Genomic DNA, 23,276 nt, shown 5'->3' on the forward strand with positions numbered 1-23,276 from the left:
CGGCAGTCCTTGACGCTGCTTGTGCGAAGGAGAGGCATCATGAGCAACCCAACCGGAGCCGGAGGAGCAGGAGGAGCTGGAGCGGGACCAACTCTGGAGGAGAGAAACAGAGCGTTGGAGCACCAGCTGGCACTGCTAATGGCACGGCTCGAGGAAAGGAGGGCACAGGATGCACAGGGGAAACCCACCCCCCATCGCAAGGAAGGTACCGGGGTTGGTACAGAAATTCGGGGGTGACCCAAGGAGCTACCAAGCCTTTAAGACAGAGATGCAGTATGCACTGAACCTGCAGTTCGATGACTTTGCCGATGAGGAATCGAGAGTGGCTTTTGTGATTGGGCACCTCGAGGGGGGGGTTAGAGATTGGGTGAGGCCCCTGATGGCATCAAATAATGACGCCTTAAAAGACTTGAGAAAATTCTTTTTCGCGATGGACTTGATGTTTTCCAGCCAGATTGAACAGGGGGTGGTACGCAGACAGCTAATGGCGTGCAAACAGGGGAATCAATCCGTCTGAGAGTATTGGGCACAGTTTACCATGCTTATACATAAATTGGGGTGGGACCTGTCTTCGGACCCGATGCAGATGCTGTTTGAAGAAGGCCTAGCCCCAGCGGTGAAAGATGAGCTTTCCCGCGCGCCCCGTCCGGAGTCCATGGATCAGCTGACCAAGGCAGTGCTTACGATTGGAGCACGCCAGCAGGCAAGAGCTCTGGAGAAGCGGGAAGGGAGAGGAGAGCGTTGGAATGATTTCCGCATTCCTGAGATGCCGGCGCAACCTTCCCCGCCAGTGGAACCAATGGAGATTGGAGGGGCGGGCGAGCGCGCGCGGAACTTCAAATGTTAACGAAGGGCAGAAGGAGGGGAAGAGCGCCAAAAAATGTTTCCTCTGTCAACAGCCAGGACATTTTGCCAGGGTCTGCCCACAAAGGAAGGGATGGCAAGGAATGGTGGGGGCTGTGGGGAGTGAGGAGGAGGGGGTTAAGGAGCAGGTAAAAGCCAACGCCTGGCTGCCAGCGACAGGGCACAGCAGTCAGGTCAAGGATCAGTGAACGTGCCCAAGCCTGAACCCCCAAGAGCTGCTCTCGTCGTAGAGGTGCTGCTAGAGCTACCCAACGGACATCCACTCACGATAAAAGCCCTCTTAGATTCAGGCAGCTCCTGCAATTTCATGAGTAAGGAGTTTGCGTCAGAGCACCAGATACAGACGCTGCCCTTAAGTCCTTCCTTGCAGGTGACGATGATTGACGGGAGGGAACTGCTGGGAGGGGAAGTAAACCAACAGACGATCCCCATGACAATGAGAGTGGCAAGGCACACGGAAGTCATTGCATTTCATGTAGCCACACTAGCGGGACCTCCCATCATCTTGGGAATGAGCTGGCTGGCGCTACATGACCCGCTAGTGGGATGGTCAGCTCATTGCCTAGAGCACTGCAAGAGAAGAGAAATGCAGGGGCTGGCTAGGGCCAGTCTGGCAGGGATGGCGGTGGGGGAAAAGGGAGAAATACCCCGACAATACGCCGACCTGAGTGACGTCTTCAGTGAGAAGGAAGCAGATAGACTGCCCCCGCATAGACCCGTTGACTGTCAAATTAACCTACTCCCGGGAGCCCAGCTACCAGTGGGCAAGCTGTACGCCATGTCAGACAGGGAGATGCAGGAGTTAAGGGAGTTCATAGACAAGAACCTGAAACGAGGTTTCATCAGGGAGTCAAGAGCGGTGGGGGGCAGCCCAGTGTTTTTTGTGAACAAAAAAGACACTACTAAACCCAGGCTGGCCGTGGACTTCCAGGCCGTAAATTCGGTGTCAGAACCTGTGGCCTTTCCCATGCCCAGGATTGACGACATTTTAACCCGGGTGAGGAAGGGAAAGATTTTTACCAAGCTGGACCTGAGGGGGGCTTATAACCTGATACGTATGAGGAAAGGGGATGAATGGAAAACCACCATGTTCACCCCCTTGGGGGCCTTTGAGTATCTCGTTATGCCCTTCAGATTACAGGGGGGCTCAGCCTGCTTTCAATCCTTCATGAATCACGTGCTGGGACCTTTGCTTTATAAGAACTGTGTGGCCTTCTTAGACGATGTGTTGGTCTACTCAGAGGACGAAGAGCAGCATGTCCGAGATGTCCGGGAGGTCCTAAGCAGGCTGCAAGCAAACCAGCTGTGGGTAAAACTGGAGAAGTGCCAGTTCCATACCAGAGAAGTAGAATTCCTGGGGTACCGTTTGTCAGACAAGGGATTGGCCATGGATCCAAGCAAGGTCCAAGCGGTACTGGAAAGAAAGACACCCAGAACCAGGAAGGACGTGCAGAGGTTCCTCGGGTTTGGAAACTTCTATCGGAAGTTCATCAAAAACTGCCCACTTAACGGCTCCCATGACCGATTGTCTCAGTAGTAAGAAGAAATCTGCATGGACGGAAGAGGCGCAGCGAACGTTTGAACGGCTAAAGAAAGCGTTCGCTTCGGAAGAACAGCTCTTGCACGTGGATCTACAGAAACCGATGAGGGTGGAAACAGATGCATCAGATCGAGCGGTAGGGGCGGTTCTGCTCCAACTGGGGAAGGATGGGTCGGATTGGAGACCGTGTGCCTTCTTCTCGCGGAAGTTGAATAAATCCGAAAGGAACTACACAGTGTACGACAGAAGAAGAGTTTTGGATTTGATATCCCGCCTTTCACTCCCTTTAAGGAGTCTCAAAGCGGCTAACATTCTCCTTTCCCTTCCTCCCCCACAACAAACACTCTGTGAGGTGAGTGGGGCTGAGAGACTTCAGAGAAGTGTGACTGGCCCAAGGTCACCCAGCAGCTGCAGGTGGAGGAGCGGAGACACGAACCTGGTTCCCCAGGATTACGAGACTACCGCTCTTAACCACTACACCACACTGGCTCCGAAGCGTTTCGACGATGGCGGCACCTGTTGATAGGAGCGCAGCACAAGGTCCAGGTGTGCACGGACCACAAGAACCTGGAATATTGGCGAACGGCCAGAGTACTGAACCAGAGACAAGTGCGATGGGCACAGGAATTTTCCAAATTCCATTTTGAGATTCGCTACGTACCGGGGCCAGAGAACGTAAGGGCGGACGCTCTCTCTCAAAAACCAGAGTATATGGAGGGGGAGGAGGCGCCCGAAGAGAGACATGTCATCCCCGAGGACCACTGGGTGTGTGGGGCAGCATTGGTGGGGCAACGAGAACTGGTAGAAGGGACAGAGAACGATGAATACGCCCAAGATAAGCTCAGAGGGCTCAGGAGAGCCGGGGAGAACCCCGGGGGGGTTGAAGAAAGGGACGGGGCGTTGTCCTACAAGGGGGCCTTGTACATACCAGAAGGGGAATTGAGGGGTAGAGTACTCAAACAACTGCACGACAGCCCCACCGCGGGGCACTTTGGGCAACACAAAACAATGTGGTTAGTTACCAGGCAATTCTGGTGGCCCAAGGTGAGGGAAGATGTACGAGAGTATGTGAGGGGGTGCGACCGCTGCCAGCGAGCAAAGGGGGAGAGGGCGGCACCGGCGGGGTTGCTGGAACCATTACCCACACCCGAACGGCCATGGGAGGCAGTTTCCATAGATTTTATGACAGATTTACCAAGATCCAAGGGGGAAACTGCGGTAATGGTAGTGGTAGACCTGTTAACCAAGATGTGCCACTTTATAGCTTGCTCACATGCGGTAACGGCGGAAGAAAATGTGTAAAACACATTTTTAGGTTGCATGGCGCCCCCTTGAGGGTGGTCTCAGACAGAGGGAAACAATTTACGTCCAGGTTCTGGAGGAAGCTCATGAGCTTACTGCATGTGGAGGTCAATTTCTCAACCGCCAGACACCTAGAAACTAATGGGCAGGCGGAAAGGGCAAATAGTATTCTGCAACAATATCTGAGGTGTTATGTAAATGACAGAGAGAATGATTGGGTAGAGAAATTAGCCCTGGCCGAATTCGCCTACAATAATGCGGAAAATGTGTCCACGGGCATGAGTCCATTTATGGCTAATTATGGGCGTCACCCCAGGGCCTTTCCAGGGGAAGGAGGGGAAAGATGGAGCGTACCGGCAGCGGAACATTTTGTGGAAGAAATACATCAACAGCTCAAAATGAATTTGGATAGGGCCAAGGCAGAATACAAGAAGCAGGCAGATAGGAGCAGAAGGGAAGGAGAGACCATAAGGGTGGGGGACCGGGTGTGGTTGTCAACACAAGGGTTGCCGTTCAAGGGGGGCTGCAAAAAATTGCGGCCAAAACGATTGGGACCCTTCAAGGTTATTCAGCAGGTCAATGCGGTGGCCTTTAAACTCAGGCTGCCAGACAACATGAAACTGCATCCAGTATTCCATAGGTCATTACTATCACCATACCGGGAGGGGCGGGAATTTTCGGGACGTGAAGGTGAGGTTCCCGCGGCACCGCAAGTAGAAGAGAGGGAGCGCAGCAGTCATGTAGCAGAAATACTCGACTCTCGGTGGAAGGGGAAACAGGTGGAGTACTTGGTGGGATGGGAAGGGGAACCGGAGTCCGAAAATACCTGGGTACCAGCAGAAACGGTCAAAGATGAGGTATTAGTAGGAGCGTTTCATCGCCGGTTCCCAAGGAAGCCTCAGCCCTTGGCTAGGTTCTGGGAGGAACACTTCGGCACCACTGATGAGGAAGAGGAGTTCGCGGGGTTCCCAGAATCAGGACAGGAAGAGGAAGAAGAATCAGATGGGGAAGAGTATGGGGGAAGAAGGGACAGTAGTTGGTGGAGAGCGGTTTTCGAGTCATCCGAAGATGAGGAGGATTCTTTCCAGGGGTTCCCAGCCTCGCCGCCCAGAGAAAAGGGGGAAATGGGGGTTGAGGGGGGTCCTGGAGGGGAGGTGGATGTCAGGGAACTGCCATCGGAGAGTCAGGTGGTGGAAGGGCTCAAGGAGGCTAGGAGAGCTTCGGATGCTGAGGAAGGAACCAGTAGGGGGAGAGGGAGAGTTCCTGCAGAAACTCAGGCGGAGGAATGGCTCCAAGATGCTTCCAGTGAGAACAGCGGGGAGGGCTCAGGACCTCCGCTGGGGACGCCTACTCCGCGCAGGAAACTGTCACGCAGAGAATCCAGAAGGAGAGTTTCCGTCAAGGAACTCTTATGTTGGCGTAAATTCCGGAAGCGCCCACTGACGGATTCTGCCAGCGATTGAGGTAGCCATGCACCCATGGCTCCGCGGACTGGGAGAGTTTAGGAACTGATGGCAAAGCTTTGAGGGCTTAAACGCTTACGCACGAGCAGCCCCCTTATCCCATTACAGCACCTTTCAATCTGTTTGTTTGTTTTCTATTTCAGCAGGATTCAGCTCCATGTCATGTTGCTGCTGTGTGCAAAAGGTGGTTTCAAGAGAATCAATTCCACTGCTGGAATGGCCTGGGAATAGCCCAGACCTTAACCCAATAAAAAATTTATGGAGCCAACTAAAGAAACGTGTTAGTCAGAAGGAACCCAGCAATAAAGCCCAATTAATAGAGGCAAAAATTCCATCTTGGTTTCACATTATTACAGCTGCAGAACTAAGAAACTTGCTTCACTCCATGGGAAGGTGTTGTAAGGCCAGAATTAAAGCTAAAGGTTCCCAAACTAAGTATTAATTGACATGGTGAGAATTTCTGTTAGAAGATTGGCAGATGAAAATAATGGACTTTGCATATCTGGTGACACTGACAGAAATACCAGCATGATTAAGTATTCCAAAAGGGTTGGAGTAAATTTATACGATATCTGAAAGACTATTGTAAGCAATTAACATCACTAGCAGGGTTGTCTGAAGACTTGTAATGAGAAATTTTCTACCTTTCTATATTTAAATTTTGAGCCATTCTGTAATGAATGTAATAAGAATTGGAAAATGTACAAATTGCAATGATATAAAGGTTAATTTTGAAAGCCATGAGGCGGCAGGGAAGGAAGTTGAGGCTCCAAAGAGCCAGGGTGGTGTAGTGGATAATGATGATGCGAATGTACGATATTAAAGGGAATATAATTTTTTAATTATATATATAAGAAAAAACAGTAATTTACTGTTCTAGGTTTATTGTGGGGGTGTTAGGTTCCCAGGTGTTGGAGGGGGCGCTGTTGAGCTCTGTGAAAATGTATGAGGTTAGTCACATAGAGGCATTTTTTGAATTTCCAGGCAGATAGGACGATCCCACAGGGAGACTTACCAAGAGAGGCCACGATCCCACGATTCTCCTCCATGACGTCCTTATGCAGAGCTCTCTGGTCAGGATCCAGCAACGCCTACTCCTCGTCCGTGAAACGAACAGAGATGTCTTCAAAGCAAACTGCACCCTAAAAGAGAAAGGGAAATGTCCTCCTCTGAGACAGGATCAATATGATCTGCTACACAATGCTCTGTTCTTTCCTTCCTCTTAATTGCTGTGTTGTTTCAATACGATGGTTTTGCTGCACATTTTAATTATGGATGCTTATGTTAACACTTTAATGGAATTCTTTTATTCTATGTTTTAATTATGGGCATTCATCTTTGTGCAAATAGGTGGTACTCCTCCTGGTGGTTTTCAAGTTATTCTGCCTATGCAAGAATCCCAGTTTCCCTGATGGAAGGATCCACTTTCTCCTCTCCTCGTGAGTTGTTCTGGGGAGGTTCCCTCCCAGTGCTCTAGAGCCAAATTCCAGGGGTTCCTGGGGGCATCGAGGAGTGGGGGGGCAGGCTATATTTCGCAGCAGATGGGGCTGGCTAGGTGAATCCTGGACATTATTTGTTCTCGTCTGCAATGCAGGACTTGATGACCCTTTTTGTCCCTTTCAACTCTAGGATTCCATGAAAACTGCAACTACAGATGAATCCTACTGGCGACATTCAGAAGGCTGTTGTCACAGAGTTATCTGGGCAGGAAATCCCACACTTCACAGCCGGAGTTTACTCTTTATCAGCAGGAACACGATATTCACAGACTTGGCTGAGTTTCAGGCCTCATGAGAAGAGCAGCTCATTCCCAGAGGGTCTGTCAGTTTGTATTTCTTAATGCAGAAAGTATGGATCTGATATTGATATTTCCTATACTATTTAATTCAAGAGGGTTCCGGAAGCTTCTCTGTGTAAAAGAAACAAGCAGAAAGTTCCTGATCTTTCCGTTATTCCTTCAGAGAAGCTGAGTGCAGCTGGGTTAAAGTGGTTCTGTCATCTCTTCTGTCAAGGTCATGCTGACTGTAAGAAGAGGCCAGAAGGAGCCTGGGTTTCACTTTCTCTGTCTCTCTCTCTTCCTTCTGGTGTTCTGTACATAGTATGTGCTAAGGTTAAGGTTAAGTGTTAAGGTTTAGACTTATAATAAGTTTCAGTAAATTTAGGTAAGTTTAGGTTAAGGCTTCTGCAACTGGATTTCTTATGGACAGGGCCAATCCTGAACGTTTTTGATTTGTGACTAGTATCCTCATTTGTCTTCAGTAGGAGTAAAGCTCTGCTGGGTGAAATATAATTGCCTCTGATCTATTTTGGGGGATCCTGCAACATGTTTAGATTTTACTCTGCTAACTATACATTGGAGTTCTGCTCTGGGTCAATATTGAGCAGAATTCCCTGAGCCTCTTCCTTCACGAAATCAGAGCAGAATTCCCCGGCTCCCCACAGCTTTCCAAGCCCCCTCTGCTCTGGGGCAAGCGATCCAACAGTGCAGCCTGCCTTTGCTCCTCCATTGTCAGACGTCTCCTGGCTGTGAGAGACAAGCAGGGAGGGGGGCTTCTGGCAGAAGGAGAGCGAGCCAGGGTCTTTTGCCTCACCATCCCCACTACTGACTCCCTGTTGCTACTCAGCTTGGGGGGGGGGAGTGTCCCCAGATTCATTGAAAAATATCTGGTAGCCATACTCTAGCCCTCCTAGAGGGAAGATTGCAATGCACAATGTGGAGGCAACGTAAGGGATTTATGTGATGTGAATCAGCCTGGCTGCTCCTGCCTTCCAGTAAATAATAATAATAATAATAATAATAATAATAATAATAATAATAATAATACTGCATGCCAAGCAGATGCTCTGGGTTCCCCATATTTCACTAGCCTTTCAACGTTATTCTATTAGCAACTGTGGAGATTCCACCTGCCTCTTTCCAAAGGAGAAAACTCACCTGATTAAAGGATTTGAGGTGATGTATCGTTTGTATACTTTTTATGAGTTCTATGTTTTCAATGTTCCTGAGATCTTTTGATGAAGGGTGGTATATCAATTCAATTAACAACAACAACAACTGTTATTAATATAATAATAATAATAATAATAATAATAATAATAATAATAATTTATTATTTATACCCCGCCCATCTGGCTGGGCCTCCCCAGCCACTCTGGGCGGCTTCCATAGAAGCCAAAAATACAGTAAACTATCACACGTTAAAAACTTCCCTGAACAGGGCTGCCTTAAGATGTCTTCTGAATGTCAGGTAGTTGTTTATCACTTTGACATCTGCTGGAAGGGCGTTCCACAGGGTGGGTGCCACTACCGAGAAGGCCCTCTGCCTGGTTCCCTGTAGCTTTGCTTCTTGAAATGAGGGAACCGCCAGAAGGCCCTCGGCGCTGGACCTCAGCGTCCGGGCAGAACGATGGGGGTGGAGACGCTCCTTCAGGTATACTGGACCGAGGCCGTTTAGGGCTTTAAAGGTCAGCACCAACACTTTGAATTGTGCTTGGAAACGTACTGGGAGCCAATGTAGGTCTTTCAAGACCGGTGTTATATGGTCTCAGCGGCCGCCCTCAGTCACCAGTCTAGCTGCCGCATTCTGGATTAGTTGTAGTTTACGAGTCACCTTCAAAGGTAGCCCCACGTAGAGTGCATTGCAGTAGTCCAAGCGGGAGATAACCAGAGCATGAACCACTCTGGCAAGACAGTCCACAGGCAGATAGGGTCTCAGCCTACGTACCAGATGGAGCTGGTAAACAGCTGCCCTGGACACAGAATTGACCTGTGCCTCCATGGACAGCTGTGAGTCCAAAATGACTCCCAGGCTGTGCACCTGGTCCTTCAGGGGCAGTTACCCCATTCAGGACCAGGGAATCCTCCACACCAGCGCGCCCCCTGTCCCCCAGAAACAGTACTACTGTCTTGTTAGGATTCAACCTCAATCTGTTAGCCGCCATCCATCCTCCAACCGCCTCCAGACACTCACACAGGACCTTCACTGCCCTCACTGGTTCTGATTTAAAAGAGAGGTAGAGCTGGGTATCATCTGCATACTGATGAACACCCAGCCCAAACCTCCTGATGATCTCTCCCAGCGGCTGCATGTAAATGTTGAAAAGTATGGGGGAGAGGACAGAACCCTGAGGCACCCCACAAGTGAGAGCCCAGGGGTCTGAACACTCATCCCCCCCCACTTTCTCAACACGGCCCAGGAGGAAGGAGCGGAACCACTGTATGACAGTGCCCCCAGCTCCCAGCCCCTCAAGATGGTCCAGAAGAATGTTATGGTCGATGGTATCAAACGCCGCTGAGAGATCTAGGAACTAGGAAACAGCTCTCACCTTTGTCCCGCCGGAGATCATCAACCAGTGCGACCAAGGCAGTTTCAGTCCCATGATGAGGTCTGAATTCCGACTGGAAGGGATCCAAATGGTCCGCTTCTTCCAGGCGTGCCTGGAGTTGTTCAGGAACCGCTCGCTCAATCACCTTGCCCACAAATGGAAGATTTGAGACTGGGCGATAGTTGGCCATTATCGCTGCATCTAAAGATGGTTTTTTAAGAAGCGGTTTAATAACCGCCTCTTTCAGCGGGTCTGGGAAGGCTCCCTCATGGAGGTAAGCATTCACCACCCCACGAAGCCCATCGCCCAGTCCTTCCCGGCTAGCTTTTATAAGCCAGGATGGGCAAGGATCCAGGAGATGGGTGGTTGGTTTCACTCGTCCAAGCAGCCTGTCCACATCCTCGGAGGTAACAGATTGGAATTGATTCCACACAATTTGACTAGACAGGACTCTAGCACTCTCCCGCCCCGGCCCTGCTCCCACGGTGGAGTCTACTTCTTCCCGAATCTGAGCGATTTTATCTGCAAAAAACTTTGCAAAATCATTGCAGGAGAATATGTGGCCCGTACTGGGCCCCGATGTTGCAGGTGGTTCCACTAAATTGTGAACCACCTGAAAAAGTCTCCTGCTGCTGTTTTCTGCAGATGCAATAGAGGCGGTGAAGAAAGTCTTCTTCGCTGTCGCTATCGCCACTTGGTAGGCTCGATGTTGAGCTCTAACCTGTGTCCGGTTAGATTCGGAATGGGTCATCCGCCACCGGCGCTGTAGCCGTCTCAACGATTGTTTCATTGCCCTCAGATCCGTGGAAAACCATGGGGCTCTCCGGGCTCCATGCAATCGGAGAGGGCGCTTCGGAGCCAAACAGTCAATAGCCCTGGTTAACTCCACATTCCAGCGGGCCACCAGGTAATCAGCTGAAAGGCCATCAACTTGGGATAAAGCATCCCCTACCACTCTCTGGAAACCATTTTGATCCATTAAGTGGCGGGGGCGGACCATCCGAATTGGTCCCACCTCCCTGCAGAGGGGATGGGTCACGGAGAAGTCCAGTTGCACCAGGAAGTGATCTGACCATGGCACTTCTTTCGTTTCGCTTTTACTTAGTGTCAGATCACCAACATCCATAGAGGTAAACACCAGGTCCAATAATAATAATAATAATAATAAATTTTATTTATATCCCGCCCTCCCCAGCCGAAGCCAGGCTCAGGGCGGCTAACAACACTAAAACAGTACAACATTATAAAACATTATAAAAATGAATTAAAATCAAAATTAATGGCAACCATAAACTAAAGTCTTGTAAAGATTGCCAAAGGAGGGAGTCAGGCTGCGCCCTGACCAAAGGCCTGGTGGAACAGCTCTGTCTTGCAGGCCCTGCGGAAAGATGTCAAGTCCTGCAGGGCCCTTGTCTCTTGTGACAGAGCGTTCCACCAGGTTGGAGCCGCAGCCGAAAAAGCCCTGGCTCTAGTTGAGGCCAGCCTAACCTCTCTGTGGCTTGGGACCTTCAAGGTGTTTTTATTTGAAGACCGTAAGTTCCTCTGTGGGGCATACCAGGAGAGGCGGTCCCGTAGGTACGAGGGCCCTAGGCCGTATAGGGCTTTGAAGGTTAAAACCAGCACCTTAAACCTGATCCTGTACTCCACCGGGAGCCAGTGCAGCTTGTATAGCACCGGATGAATGTGATCTCTAAGCGAAGACCCCGTAAGGAGTCTCGCTGCGGCATTCTGCACCCGCTGGAGTTTCTGGGTCAGTCTCAAGGGCAGCCCCACGTAGAGCGAGTTACAATAATCCAGTCTGGAGGTGACCGTCGCGTGGATCACAGTGGCTAGGTCAGGGCGAGAGAGATAAGGAGCCAACTGCTTAGCTTGGCGGAGATGAAAAAATGCCGCCTTTGTTATAGCTGCAATCTGCGCCTCCATGGAGAGGGAGGTATCGAAGATTACACCCAAACTCTTAACGGACGGTGCTGGCACTAATTGCACCCCCGCAAGAGATGGGAGTTGCCCCCTTAGTCCCATGTCGTCCCGTCCCAGCCAGAGGACCTCTGTCTTCGAAGGATTTAACTTCAACCGGCTCCCACGAAACCATCCAGCCACAGCCTCCAAGCATCTGATCAGTGTGTCTGGGGCCGAGTCCGGGTGGCCGTCCATCAACAGATAGAGTTGGGTGTCATCAGCATACTGATGGCAGCCCAGCCCAAAACTCCGGACAAGCTGGGCGAGGGGGCGCATAAAGATGTTAAAAAGCATTGGGAGAGTATTGCACCCTGGGGCACACCACACACCAAGGAGTGGCGGGATGACAATTCCCCCCCAAGCGCCACCCTCTGTCCCCGACCAGAGAGAAACGAGCGCAGCCATTGAAGGACTGTGCCCTGGAACCCCACGTCGGCAAGGCGGTGGTCCAAGGCATGTCCGCAGCTATGGGTTGGGCCAGACTTATTCAGGGACAGCCCCATGGAGGCCATGCTTTCCACGAAGTCCCAAGCGGCCCCTTGTAAGGTCGTGTCGGCATGGATGTTAAAATCCCCAAGCCCAACCAAACATCCATCCCACCCCCACCCCCCACAAACATTATCATTTATACCCCACCCATCTGGGTGGTCTTCCCCAGCCACTCTAAGAGGCTTCCAACAAAATATTAAAATACAGTAATGCATCAAACATTAAATGCTTCCGTAAAGTAAATGCATGAAGGATTCAGATTAAAGAAGAAAAAAATGAAAATGATTGTGAAGAACATGGATCAAAGTGTAATTGAAGTAATGCAACAACAAACAGAGGTGGTCAAAAAGGTGAAATATTTAGGAATATGGTTAACCCCAAAAAATATAGATCTATATAAGAAAAATTACGAACCCGTGTGGAATGGAATAAAAAAGGACCTAGAGGTGTGGGGAAGGATGAAGTTGTCATTTTGGGGCAGGATATCTACAATCAAAATGAATGTGCTCCCAAAGATGTTATTTTTATTTCAGACTATCCCTGTAATTAAGGGAAATAAGATTTTCAAAGAATGGCAAAGAGCAATTTCGAGATATATCTGGCAGGGCAAAAAGCTGAGAATTCAGTTTAAGTTACTAACAGATGCAAAAGAAAGAGGAGGCTTTGCCCTGCCGGACTTGAAATTATACTATGAGGCATCTTGCCTTTGCTGGTTGAAAGATTGGATAAAATTAGAAAACAAAGAATTGTTAGACCTGGAAGGGTTTGACAACAGATTTGGGTGGCACGCCATAAAGGTCCATAAAGGTTTCGAGAGCCACATCTTCAGAGGTCCTTTGATTGAAGTATGGGATAGGTATAAAAATCTATTAGAACCTAAAGTGCCACACTGGTTATCTCCATTAGAAGTTATGAGTGTTAAAAAAACTAATATGAGAGGTAATTGGATTACCTATGGTCAACTGTTATTCAAAGAAGGGGGAAAATGGAAAATGAAACCATATGAACAGGTTGAAGAAAATGTGTATGACTGGTTGCATTATTTTCAGATAAATGAAATGTTTAAGAAAGATATTAAGAATGGCGGATATGCTGACAAGGATTCAAAATTTTAGATTGAAATAATAAATAGCGGTTATAAAATCTTATCCAAAATGTATAAATTGTTGCTAGAATGGAATTTGAAAGACGAGGAAGTTAAGTCGGTCAGGATACACCGGGCCAGGGGTATTGAATATACAATTTGAGGATTGGGAAAAATTATGGAAAGAAAACTTAAAATTTACAGCATGTATGATATTAAAAGAGAATGTCATGAAAATGTTTTATAGATGGTATATAACACCGGTGAAATTAGCAAAAATGTATAAGACCTGTAATAAGTGTTGGAAATGTAAAGACATGGAAGGCTCTTTTTATCATATGTGGTGGGAATGCAAGAAAGTGAAAGATTTCAGGGAAAGGATATATAATGAGATGAAGAAAATTTTAAAATATACATTCTTAAAGAAACCAGAGACCTTTCTGTTAGGAATATTAGGAAAGGAGATAAAGAGAAAAGACTGTAAATTTTTCCAATATGCAATGACTGCAGGAAAAGTGCTGCTGGCTCAGAAATGGAAACAACAGGAAATACCGACGGTGGAAGAATGGAGAATGAAACTGTTAGACTACGCTGAGTTGGACAAACTGACTGGGAAAATTAGATATCAAAGAGACCAAAGGTTCATCGAAGACTGGGGGAAATTTGTGGAATATCTGGAAAGTATAAGTGAGGGACAGATAACGCTAGAGGGGTTTAAGAAAGCTCTATGAAAAACCAAGAAGTATTGTCTAAAGAGAAGGAAATTAAGGATATTATTAATGTCAATACAAATTATGAAATGCGCAACAAGAATAATAACTATGGACGATTTTGGGGGAAGCTGAAGGAAGTCCAGAAAAGAAGTAATTTGTGAAAATTGGACGTGCAATTATATGTTTGTTTTGTTTTGTTCTAAATTAATAAAAATCATTTTTTAAAAAAGAAGAAGTCAGAACTGACTGACAAGGGAGTCATTTGTATCTTGTGAAAAATGGATGCTTGGCTCTAGTGGGGGTCCTCATCCGGGGGTCCTCAGGAGTTGTTCTCCCCCCACCCCCACGTCTGGGCACATTTCTCCCCTGCTTCTGTCTCCTTTTCTTGCACTTGGACTCTCTGCCACTCTCAAGGCAGACTCCTGGGTGGGGTCCCTTTTCCTTTGCTCCAAGGGCCAGGTATGTATCTGGCCAACCCCCTGAGGGCCAAGTGGACAGGGTCCAAAGACATCTCTCTTGAAATTTAGGCTGGCAATTTATTATGATTATTCTATTAGATAGCTCAACACACACACAGCTACTGATGCCCAGGTCCCTGGAGGCTCAGTGAGGAGCAGCGCCCATTTCCGGCTGGTTTTCCAGCAACAATCCCTTTGGGAGAGAGAGGATGTGGTCCTGGGATGCCCTGCTCTGGGTGCGAGGGGATTGCTGCAGTGGCCTCCGTGGGGAGCTGCCCTGGGAGACACTGGGAAACTGGTCCCCAATGCAGCAGCCAGACTCTGGGCTGGGATCCCTCTCCTTATTCCTGGCCTCTCTTTCCCACTTTTTTTTTTGGGGGGGGGGCTAGTCGCCCTCCTCGTCCAGCTTTGGAAAACCATTTGCACATGTTCCCTCTGTTGTGCAATGGGACTCCTTTGTTTAAAGAAGGAGATTTCGGGGGAGTCATTTTTTCTGATAGGCCAACTGAGTTTGGGATCCTCTGGTCTGCAGGAAGGAGAGCGTGGCAGCCCTGGCCCCTCCCTGGCAGGACCCTCTCCTCCCCCCTGACTTGGGGTCCCCCCCCCTGCAGGAGCAGATCAGGCCCCCCAGGCCCCCTCCCCTGTGCTGCAGCCCTGGGACCCCCACCAGATCCCAGAGAGAGAGAGGGGAGACTCACCAGATCCCGGGAGAGACAGCGATACAGCCCCTTCAGGAGAGACACCCAAGCAGGGAAGGACTGGGCAGGGGGGGCCTTGCCTCTGGAGGACCTCCCCCCCGTCCGCTTCCTGTCCTCTCTAGGAAGGCAGCTCGGTTCCCTTTAACCCTTGCCAAGCCGAGTCCGCCAGCTCAGCCCCCCCCCCCTTTGCACATCCTGACCGACCCGCTGCGCCCCTGAACAGATCCCGGCTCGCCAAGGGTCTCTCTAATCCATCGCTGAAGCGCAGAAAGGGGGGGGGAGTGGAGGTCCGGAGACGGGGAGCAACTGGGGCGGAGTGGGGAGCCTGTGCAACTACCTCCCCCCCCAAACCCTCCCCCCTCCACTTTCCCTCCCGGCTGGACCAGAGCAGCTTTTCCGGGGGGGGGAATGCGCCAGTGCAATGGGGGGGGACGCGCCCCCTCCCCCCCATAGATTGACAGCCGATTTTGCGGGCAGGGAGGTGCCTATACCCCTGGGGGGACTTCCTCGCCCCCCCCCCCGCTAGATACGGCACTGATCCAGTCCCACCCCCTGCAATGCAGGAATCACAGCTAAAGCATCCATGGCAGATGTCCGATCTGTGCTTAGAAACCCACAAGAAGGAGAGTCCCCCACCTCCCAACTGCTCTTAGATGTCCCTCAAGGCAGCGGGTCCTGAGTTCCAGCACTGCTGAAACAATGGCACTGGCTGCCAAGGAGGAACCAAGAGAAGCTCAACATAAATAAATCCTCTTCTCATCATAACCAAAACTTTCTTAAGCATGTTGCTAGGCAAACATTCAATAGCATGCCATTTCCCCTTCCCTTGACCGAACCGAAGGGTGCTCATCAATGGTTCCTCTTCATCCTGGAGAAGAGTGACTAGTGGAGTGCCACAGGGTTCTGTCTTGGGCCCGGTCTTATTCAACATTTTTATCAACGACTTGGATGATGGAATCAAAGGCATCCTGATCAAATTTCCAGATGACACCAAACTGGGAGGGGTGGCTAACACCCCAGAGGACAGGATCACACTTCAAAACGACCTTGACAGATTAGAGAACTGGGCCAAAACAAACAAGTTGAATTTTAACAGGGAGAAATGTAAAGTATTGCACTTGGGCAAAAACCCCGAGAGGCACAAATACAAGATGGGTGACACCTGGCTTGAGAGCAGTACATGTGAAAAGGATCTAGGAGTCTTGGTTGACCACAAACTTGACATGAGCCAACAGTGTGACGCGGCAGCTAAAAAAGCCAATGCAATTCTGGGCTGCATCAATAGGAGTATAGCATCTAGATCAAGGGAAGTAATAGTGCCACTGTATTCTGCTCTGGTCAGACCTCACCTGGAGTACTGTGTCCAGTTCTGGGCACCACAGTTCAAGGAGGACACTGACAAACTGGAACGTGTCCAAAGGAAGGCAACCCAAATGGTCAAAGGCCTGGAAACGATGCCTTATGAGGAACGGCTAAGGGAGCTGGGCATGTTTAGCCTGGAGAAGAGGAGGTTAAGGGGTGATATGATGTTGTTTAGTCGTTTAGTCGTGTCCGACTCTTCGTGACCCCATGGACCAGAGAACGCCAGGCACCTCTGTCCTCCACTGCCTCCCGCAGTTTGGCCAAACTCATGCTGGTAACCTCGAAAACACTATCCAACCATCTCGTCCTCTGTCGCCCCCTTCTCCTTGTGCCCTCCATCTTTCCCAACATCAGGGTCTTCTCCAGGGAGTCTTCTCTTCTCACGAGGTGGCCAAAGTACTGGAGCCTCAGCTTCACAATCTGTCCTTCCAGTGAGCACTCAGGGTTGATTTCCTTCAGTATGGAGAGGTTTGATCTTCTTGCAGTCCATGGGATTCTCAAGAGTCTCCTCCAGCACCATAATTCTTCGGCGATCAGCCTTCTTTATGGTCCAGCTCTTACTTCCATACATCACTACTGGGAAAACCATAGCTTTAACTATACAAACCTTTGTTGGCAAGGTGATGTCTCTACTTCTCAAGATGCTATCTAGGCCTGTCATTGCCCTTCTCCCAAGAAGCAGGCGTTTTTTAATTTCGTGACTGCTGTCACCATCTGCAGTGATCATTGAGCCCAAGAAGGTAAAATCTCTCACTACCTCCATTTCTTCCCCTTCTATTTGCCAGGAGGTGATGGGACCAGTGGCCATGATCTTCGTTTTTTTGATGTTGAGCTTCAGACCATATTTTGCGCTCTCCTCTTTCACCCTCATTAAAAGGTTCTTTAATTCCTCCTCACTTTCTGCCATCAAGGTTGTGTCATCTGCATATCTGAGGTTGTTGATATTTCTTCCGGCAATCTTAATTCCGGCTAGGGATTCATCCAGCCCAGCCTTTCGCATGATGAATTCTGCATATAAGTTAAATAAGCAGGGAGACAATATACAGCCTTGCCGTACTCTTTTCCCAATTTTGAACCAATCAGTTGTTCCATATCCAGTTCTAACTGTAGCTTCTTGTGCCACATAGAGATTTCTCAGGAGACAGATGAGGTGATCAGGCACTCCCATTTCTTTAAGAACTTGCCATTGTTTGCCGTGGTCGACACAGTCAAAGGCTTTTGCATAGTCAATGATGTAGATGTCTTTCTGGAACTCTCTAGCTTTCTCCATAATCCAGCGCATGTTTGCAATTTGGTCTCTGGTTCCTCTGCCTCTTCTAAATCCAGCTTGCACTTCTGGGAGTTCTCGGTCCACATACTGCTTAAGCCTTCCTTGTAGAATTTTAAGCATAACCTTGCTAGCATGTGAAATGAGTGCAATTGTGCGGTAGTTGGAGCATTCTTTGGCACTGCCCTTCTTTGGGATTGGGATGTAGACTGGTTTTCTCCAATCCTCTGGCCACTGCTGAGTTTTCCAAATTTGCTGGCATATTGAGTGTAGCACCTTGACAGCATCATTGTTTAAAATTTTAAATAGTTCAGCTGGAATACCATCACTTCCACTGGCCTTGTTATTTGCAATGCTTTCTAAGGCCCATTTGACTTCACTCTCCAGGATGTCTGGCTCAAGGTCAGCAACCACACTACCTGGGGTATACGGGACATCCATTTCTTTCTGGTATAATTCCTCTGTGTATTCTTGCCACCTCTTCTTGATGTCTTCTGCTTCTGTTAGGTCCTTTCCACTTTTGTCCTTTATTATGGAAATCTTTGTACGAAATGTTCCTTTCATATCTCCAATTTTCTTGAACAGATCTCTGGTTCTTCCCATTCTATTGCTTTCCTCTATTTCTTTGCATTGCTCGTTTAAGAAGGTCTTCTTGTCTCTCCTTGCTATTCTTTGGAAATCTGCATTCAATTTCCTGTATCTTTCACCATCTCCCTCGCATTTTGCTTGCCTTCTCTCCCCCGCTATTTGTAAGGCCTCGTTGGACAGCCACTTTGCTTTCTTGCATTTCCTTTTCATTGGGATGGTTTTCGTTGCTGCCTCCTGTATCATGTTACGAGCCACCATCCATAGTTCTTCAGGCACTCTGTCCACCAAATCTAAATCCTTAAACCTGTTCCTCACTTCCACTGTGTATTCATAAGGGATTTGACTTAGATTGTATCTTACCGGCCCAGTGGTTTTTCCTACTTTCTTCAGTTTAAGCTTGAATTTTGCTATAAGAAGCTGATGATCTGAGCCACAGTCAGCTCCAGGTCTTGTTTTTGCTGACTGTATCGAGCCTCTCCATCTTTGGCTGCAGAGAATATAATCAATCTGATTTCGATGCTGCCCATCTGGTGATGTCCATGTGTAGAGTCGTCTCTTGTGTTGTTGGGAAAGCGTGTTTGTGATGACCAGCTTGTTCTCTTGACAGAACTCTATTAGCCTTTGCCCTGCTTCGTTTTGATCTCCAAGGCCAAACCTGCCAGTTGTTCCTTTTATCTCTTGACTCCCTACTTTAGCATTCCAATCCCCTATAATGAGAAGAACATCCTTCTTTGGTGTCACTTCTATAAGGTGTAAGTCTTCATAGAATTGGTCAATTTCAGTTTCTTCAGCACCAGAAGTTGGTGCATAAACTTGGATTACTGTGATGTTAAAAGGTCTGCCTTGGATTCGTATCAAGATCATTCTATCATTTTTGAGATTGCATCCCAGTATAGCCTTCGCCACTCTTTTGTTGACTATGAGGGCCACTCCATTTCTTTTACGGGTTTCTTGCCCACAGTAGTAGATATGATGGCCATCCGAACTGAATTCACCCATTCCCGTCCATTTTAGTTCACTGATGCCCAGGATGTCAATATTTATTTTGGCCACCTCCAACTTACCCAGGTTCATGGTTCTTACATTCCAGGTTAAGTACGAACCTCTGGAATGAATTAAGTACTTAACCCGAGGTACTACTATATATTGTTTAGAGCCTACTGTTATTCCTTTAACCTCCTCCTCTTTTCTTAGCATATTTCGCAAAACCTCCAAGACCGAAATAAAAAGCAGAGGGGAAAGTGGGCACCCTTGCCTGGTTCCTTTCTCAATTCTAATTTCTTCTGAAACCACATTATTAACTATAATTTTAGCTTTTTGTTCAAAATAGATTGCATTAATACCATTTAAAAATTCTTGTCCAACCTCAATACTTTCTAAATTCCTTTTCATAAAACTCCATGAAACATTATCAAAGGCCTTCTCAGAATAAACATTAACATCGCTTTAGAGGTTTTTTTTAACATCCAACCTTTCTAACACATCGATTATATTCCTAATATTATCTTTCATATGTCTCCCAGGCAGAAATCCTGCCTGATCCTTGTGAATATAATCTGTTAGGACCTTCTTCAACCAATTGGCCAAAAGGTTAGCAAAAATTTTGTAATCCACTTTGAGTAGTGAGATTGGTCTATAATTTTTCACATTGGATCTATCTTGATCTGGTTTTGGCATCAGGGTTATAAAAGCTTCTTTCCAGGTTTCAGGTGCTTTGTCCCCTCTTAATATCTTGTTGCATATGTCCATCAATGGCTGAATAAGCCAGTCTTTCATGGTCTTATAGTACTTTGCTGACAAACCATCTGGCCCTGGTGATTTGCCTAGCTGCATCTGATTTATTGCATTCTCAACCACTTGTCTTGTAATCAATCCATTAAGCAGGATCTTTTTATTTTGGGGAATTTTTTGCAATCCATTTAAATTGCTCAATTTTATCTTTATCTTCATTTCCACTTTTATACAGCTGTTTATAACACTTCTGAAAGCATCTTCTTATCTCTGCAGGGTTCTCCACGGACTTCCTTCTGATACAATAATAGTAATAGTACTTTGTTTCTGTCTCTTTTTTAATTGTCAAGCAGGCAGTTTTCCACATGTATTTGCAGATATAAAATTCCTTTGTCTTATCATCCTTATTTTCCATTCTATTTCCTGGTTTATACTCTGGGAATACTGAATCTGTAAAGCTTTACTTTCCTTTTGGATCTGCTGGTTCTTTGGGTTACATCTCAAATTCTTCTATCTTTTAATTGAGACAAAATATTGTCTATTTTCTTATTCCGTATCTGAAAGTAATCTTTAAGAGTCTTTTGGGCTTTCCCAGTTGCCTGTTCATTCCTCAACAAATCATCATTCATTCTCCATCTGAAGGATCCCTGCAGAAATATTTTCATTTCCAAAAACACAGCATTATGATCAGAGCAAGTCTTTGGGCATATTTCAACTTTGTTACTCTGGGAACAATGTCTCTGGATATCCATAAATAGTCACTTCTTGAGAATGATTGATTTGCATCGGAATAGAATGTGAAGGCTTTTTCTGTTGGATTTCTTACTCTCCATATGTCTGACAGATCAAATTGGTCCACCATTTCAAAAAAGACCTTCGGTAGTCTGCCAGAATTCATAACTTTCTGTCTCTGTGTTCTATCCATAAGCGTTGATGCGACACCATTCAAATCTCCCATCAAAATCTATCTGTAATCCATATAATCCAGAAGTCTTGTTTCCAGATTCTTAAAAAATTCCGCTTTGCCATCATTTGGTGCATAAATTCCCAAGAGCAAATATTTCTCGCCTTCTGCCTTGACTTCTACTGCAATATATCTTCCATCCTCATCTTTAAACAACATCCTAGGATTCCATTTTACTTTAATAGAAGACCACTCCTCTTTTCTTCACTTTGTCCGATGAAATGAATTCCTGTCCAAGTCTTTTATTCTGAAGTATTTTTCTATGTAATCTGGTGATATGAGTTTCTTGCAGACAAATTATATCCAAATACTGTTTTGCTAACACATGATACACTTGGTTCCTTTTTAGTCGTGAGTTCAAGCTGTTAACATTCCAAGAGTAAATTCTCAGTGCCATCTTGTGATATTAGGGAGCCCCCGTACCTGCCCCTGATGCCTTTGGACTTTCCAATCCAAGTTCCTCAATGTTTCCCCCAAAAAAACCCTCATTTTTTCTTCAACGGTCTTAATTCTTTGTTTCCTTCCTTGAAATTTGAAGGAGAGGACCTCTGGGAACTCCCACCTGAAGAAGATATTCTTCCTTCTCAGAGCTCCAGCCAGGTCCACGTAATTGTTCCTTAAATTCAAAAAGTGTTTTGGAATCTCCTTGAACAAAACAATTGGCTTGTCTTTTATCTTCAGACTTTTTTTGTAATGTAGGCTCAAAATCCTGTCTCTCTGTTCCTTTGTCTTGAAAACCAGTATACAGTCATATACCACTTTTGAATCTTTCTTAGATGGCCTATAGGCCATCTCAATCCAGGAACTTAACTCATCTTTTTCCAGATCCCAGCAGGCTGTAAACTCCTCAATTAGCCAATCCTTAAGATTATCTTGTTCCAATTGAGGTGTGCCTCTCACTCTCAGTTGGTTCTCACGTTCCTTCATCTGTAAGAAGGCAATTGCATTAAGCGCCTCCTGTTGGGTCCTCTCCACATCAAGTACTCTCACTGTTTCCAATTCCATCAGTCTTTTTTCCGTGACCAGCAACTTCTTCCCTGACCTCTTGAAAACCTGATTTCAAATCTGCAAATTCTTGTTTTAGCTCCTGTACATTCTGCTGGGTTCCTTTAAAATCTGTTCTTATTTCTGTTAACATATGCATCACTGACTCTTCAAAGGTTGGTCTTTGGAGCCTCTTTTGTCTTTAACTTTGCTTTTCTCAGGTTTATCTACCCCATTAGCCGTAACTATTCCAAAGTGTCAAGGTCAAGTCAGCCAGTCACAGTCCACAAAATTTTTAGCACACAGGCAGCAGCAGGCAGCTCAGCAGCTCCCCCCTTTCAAAGTCCTGTTCTTTTTACTCTGCTTCTTCTTTTTTAAAAACCACCACAAGAAGCTCAAACACTACGGAGCGGCATCTTGCCATTAAAGTAAGGAGTGTTGGGTTTGGCTGTCCTTTCTTGGTATTAGTAGACATTTTTATTTCTTCTCTATATAAACACTGATGTCAGGATACAGGAAGCTTCTGATTCTAAGCAGTTGCCAGGGTTGGAAGATGGCCCAGAGCAAAGAGGGGGGGAGGTTGTCATGGAAAGACTCTCCCAGAATGTAGGTGAAAGGCCGAACTCCACTGATAGCCTCTCAGAAATGGCGGGCCAGCCTTTGAGTATTCAAGAGCAGGAAAAAGGATGTGATTTGTCACAGAGTATGAAGAGAAGGTTCCTCCCACGTTGCATTTGTAGGATGAAACGTGACACTGAGAACTTAGTTGAGTCATCATCGTAATGGCAACCAGCTTGTGGGAGAGGAGCTCCTGGTAATCTGTTCTTTTCTTGGAATAAAACCAACTTTATAAATGAACTGCACTCGTGCACGACTCACTGCGATGACAACTTACTATCCCTATATATACAGAGGTTCTCTCTAGGTACACACAGGGCTGGTGTGTTCTTCAAGCTATCCTATTTGTCGATCCCGCCCACAGAGGTATTTTCACTCTGAGAGATCGGGGGTGGGTAGTGCTTAAGCACCCCATATTTAATGTTTAATAACAATTACTGAGTGCTGGGTGGATTCCTACAACAGTATTAAAAATACATGCCTTCTGCCACATTGACCTGTGCTCCCCATTTGGTGTCGTCTGCAAATGGGATGAGCACCCCCTCACTTCCTTCATGCAAGTCATTTTTATAGACGTTGAACAACAACGGGCCCAGGACAGAACCCTGCAGCAGCCCTCTTGTCACATTTCCCAGGATGATGAGGAACCATGAAGGAAGACTGTTCGGGTTTGGTTAGTCAAATCCACCTAACAGTTACCTTGTTCAGCTCACATATTACCAGCTTCCAAGTAAATATTTCATGGGGGCACTTTGTCAGTAGCCTTACTGAAATCAAGATGCACTATTTCCACAGCTCTCCCCTGATCAACAAAGTTTGTAACTCCATCCAAAAAAGGGGGAGGAGAGATTTCTCTGGCTTTATTT

At 47.1% G+C, this 23,276-nt stretch overlaps 1 protein-coding gene across 3 annotated transcripts in view; it reads right to left on the minus strand.

Moving 5' to 3' along the window:
- LOC309369162 (uncharacterized protein) overlaps window positions 1–23,276 on the minus strand; it is a 78,156-nt gene that overhangs the window by 6,363 nt on the left and 48,517 nt on the right. Inside the window, exons 1-2 of one of the 3 annotated variants that reach the window (XM_081909898.1) lie at window positions 14,866–14,883; window positions 6,185–6,311 (exon numbers count right to left, since the gene is read on the minus strand). The gene's annotated coding sequence lies outside the window, so the exon portion shown is untranslated. Of the gene's footprint in view, window positions 1–6,184; window positions 6,312–9,495; window positions 9,621–14,865; window positions 14,884–23,276 lie in introns of those variants that run through there. The other 2 variants (XM_081909897.1, XM_081909899.1) reach the window with 2 other exon arrangements.

Source organism: Podarcis melisellensis (assembly GCF_964234715.1).
Source record: "Podarcis melisellensis genome assembly, chromosome: 4".
NCBI classification, from domain to species: Eukaryota; Metazoa; Chordata; class Lepidosauria; order Squamata; family Lacertidae; genus Podarcis; species Podarcis melisellensis.